This window comes from Malurus melanocephalus, unplaced genomic scaffold (assembly GCF_030028575.1).
Source record: "Malurus melanocephalus ecotype Western Australia unplaced genomic scaffold, MMel_1.1 scaffold_335, whole genome shotgun sequence".
Taxonomy (NCBI): domain Eukaryota; kingdom Metazoa; phylum Chordata; class Aves; order Passeriformes; family Maluridae; genus Malurus; species Malurus melanocephalus.
In genome coordinates, this window is record NW_026623567.1 from 13,018 (window position 1) to 16,727 (window position 3,710).

Consider the following 3,710-nt stretch of genomic DNA (forward strand, 5'->3'; position numbering starts at 1 on the left):
TGGGTTTTGTTCTGTGACACATAAAACAAGTCGATGCGCATCTTAGATTTTTTTTTTTTTCTTTTCAGTGCCTCTCTATGAAGTTGCTTTGTGAGTGCAATTTTCTGCTTGGGACAGTAAGACTGAGAACACTGTACTGGTGTCTGCTTCTAAAAAGCCTCTTTGCTCAGTGAAAAGCAAAGATTTATTTGCCTTGCAGGGGGAGGACCTGAACAGCTTGTCAGTTTAGTTAGCAACATGAGGACATAACACTTGGTCACAGAGAAAGCCAGACTGTTCTTTAATATGGTAGAAAAACAGAAAGATGTTCTGGGTCCTTTGCTCTGCCTGTCATATGCCATGGGAAAACTGTTCTCTGTAGGAAATTCACATCACTATTTACCAAGGCAAAAGCTCTTCCTTTGAGTTAAGTTCCCTCTACACATGCTTTTCTTTATGAGAAACATATTTCAGTGCTTGCCCAAATATCACTTTGCACAGTTCCTATTAGCTTATGATTATACAAACACATCTTCTGTTCTGTCCTCATTTCAGCACCTTTATACTGCTTTCCTACTTAGAGACACATCACAGCTATCAGTAGCCATTTTTCCCAATTATTCYTGGTATTTACTTTCCAAAAGCTAGACTGTYTGCTGGTAACTTTAGAGTATAACAYGATAATGCCATGAGAGTTTATAGTRCCAGTATTAACTGTTCAGCGCTTCTTTTTGTGTAGTTTTGTGTAATTTTAACATCACTTTCTCGTGTCTTTCAGAGCCCCCCAGGGCCATAGAAACTTATGAGAAAAAAAATAGAAAAATATTAATTTTGCTGTTCCACTCTGACTAAGATGTAAATGAAGTGCCATCTGTTGTAGTTGTCCCTCTGACTCGTGTCTCTYTTGTCCCAGCCGCACCACTGCAGATGTCGCCCTGCTGCAGACTGAGGTGGAAGTTCCTGTTAAGAGCCTACACGAGGAAATGCACTCCAACACTGAAAAGACCACCATGAAAGGCAGGAAAAGTCCTGAGTATGAGAACCTTGTGACTGCAATGGAATCACAATACGAAATAGAAGGAATTTAGTAGTGTACCGGCGTTTCTGCAGGAGCAGTCATGCAAGGCTGCAGGTACTGAGTACTGAACTTAACAGAAGGAAATTYTTTCTCCTGTTGTCCCTCTGCTCTGCTCTCACTGCTTGCTTTAACCCAGAGGAGCTGCATAACCTTTTGCTCTTTAGCAGAGCAGGCCCAGCCTGCAGGAGCAGAAGCCCTCAGCCAACTGCTTGTCTACCCACTTCTACAGAGCAAGCAGCTTCTGAGCAACCTGAAGGGCCGAGTCAGGAAGAGAGGATCTGGAGGAGTGGGAATATTTGAAAGTCTTTAGCCTGTAAATTTAGGAGTAGCTGGGTGCAATGCTGCCAGTCAGTAGCACTGACGAGTGGTATTCTCCAACATGTGTTCCTGTTAAGACATCTCAGGCTGCAAGGAACCATGACACTGCTGGAATTKGAGATCCTCTGGCCTTTGCAGCTCAGCAAATACTGGTTGTACATCCTGCCTGTCCTTGAGTCTTTCTTTTTTCGTTAGAGCAACAAAGGTAACACAGAGGAGAGGCTGATGTCCCAGGACATGAGGGGATTATTGGACAAGATCAGAGAAAAAAAAATCTCCTGTCTGTATTGTGAGAACATCACAAACATAGTGACAGCCATGCAGAGGGGGCTGTGCTTGGTGTCAGGCTGTGCTCCAGGGAGGCAGGAAGGATCCAGCCTGTCCCTGTGGGACCCGTGGCAGCCAGCCCTGAAGATCCCATGCTGGAGAAGCTGCTGTCATCAGCAGTTCCAGGAATGGTGCAGAACAAAGGAACTGAAGGGAAGGGGGGCTGTAGGCACACTCATGTAGGGCAGTAGCATATGGTGCAGAGTCAATACTGTGTGGGAAGGGAACTGAAAATTTCTCAGCTTCCSCATCCTTACCTCAGCAGATCTAGGCCCAAAACACGTGACATGGCACTCTCCTTCCCCCCCGCTCCCCCAAATGTCGTCCCAGTTAATTTTCAATTAGCCTGGTGTTTTGTGCAAGTATTCCTGCTATTAGAAATTCTTGAGCTCCATGTTCACTCATTGATTATGTGACACCATGATTTTTTCCATCTTTTGATTCCTCCCAGCACTGATCTGCTCTGAGAAGGTCTGGACACCTTCCTCAGAAGATAAAAACCTGGGAGAAGCTGCAGAGGAAGAGGGCAACRGGAGTTAAGAAAGGGGGTGCAGATGCTCCAGATGGACCAGCCCCCACACACTCTATGTTGTCACTGCCTCTAGTTTGCACAGCAAAAGGACTTTGGTGACAAGTGGCAGAAGAGTGGAAACACAAGAAGCCTGTCTCCAGTGCCAATGTGGTTGTTTCTCCCTGTGCAGCAAGYGTGTGATTATTTCTTTATTTTACTTTTGGCATGTTTTGGCATGTTTGTAGTAAAACCTRTTGGCAACAGAACATTTTTCTTCTGAAAGTCAGAGAGTTTTGCTGTGTTGCATCACCATCAAACCAGAGAACTTCTCCTTGCCTTGCACTGGTCATTCACCCAGTGCTCATCTGCTGAGCCCTGYTCTGCTCCAGAAGAGAAGGAAAACCTCAACTTCTGCCCTGAAAGGACACTGCCTCCCAAAAACACACTATCTTGAGTGGCCAGCAGAGTGTCACAAGACTCACGGTTCCCCTTGCMGTGCCTGTCCCATGGAGGGGGCCTGTTGGCTTTTACATATGCTGGGTTTGTACAGGACTTCAGAAAAGGGAGATGGGAGATGAAGTCCCAGAGAAATTTGTCCCACTGTAATTTGGGGGTTGCTTCCTTTCCCTTCCCCGCAGTCATATGGAAGAAACTGGGSCYGGAAGGAGAAAGTTACCTAAAAAGYRGAGGGGCAAACTRCTGAAAGCAAAAATTGGAAATGCATGAGAAAACAAGAATGAAGGGCATAAACAAACACTTGGCCAACTGTGGTGCAGAGGAGGTTAGGTCTGTTGAAAACCTGAGATCTGGGTGACAGCAGAGCTTGGGGCTGACATGGCTGTCTGCTRCATGAAGGATCCACTGGGGACAAAGCAAAGCCTGAAATCACAGACCTTGCCCTCTTTTGAAGCTAATCTCAGTGATAAAGATCAGGGTGATGCCTGTGAGTCATGAGGAGGTGCTGGAGAGAGACCATGGGAGTGTGAGTCATAAGGACTAGGGCCTTTTCTGGACCATGTTTGTCCAGAAGTGCRTAAGCTATTTAAAAAGCAGAACACAATTTGCTTAGGCAATTATATACATTCACGAGTCYCAGCTTTGTACAAACTCCAACTTCTTCAAAATATTTAAGAAATAGTTGCAACAAAAAGCTTAATATTCAAGTTTATTCATATTCTCAAATATTGCAAAATTTGCTGGTGGTACTGTCCTAAAACTAGTCAGTAGGGTTTGGGGAATTTTTTAATTTCTGAGTTTTCCATGTGAAATGCTTTCAGAGAGCTTGATGTGTCAAACTGGATGCTGCCCCTGTCATTCCCCTGCCCTGACATTTCTGAAGCTGCAGATCTGATATACTACAAGTGAGTTACTGAAAACACTTACCAATCATGACATCTCGGGATGGTTTAGAGGGAATTACTTTAATTAAATAGCAGAACAGGCAACCTTGCTCCAAGTTTTGAGTAGGAATGACCATCCAAAGACAAGAACATCGAG

General features: G+C 44.8%; 1 long non-coding RNA gene across 1 annotated transcript; it reads left to right on the top strand.

The window, feature by feature from the left end:
• The first annotated feature begins 67 nt into the window (after positions 1-67).
• Positions 68-2,484, top strand: LOC130580452 (uncharacterized). Its single transcript, XR_008966106.1, has 3 exons — positions 68-90; positions 893-1,111; positions 2,154-2,484. It is a non-coding gene; the product is annotated as an uncharacterized LOC130580452 (long non-coding RNA).
• The last annotated feature ends 1,226 nt before the right edge of the window (positions 2,485-3,710 follow it).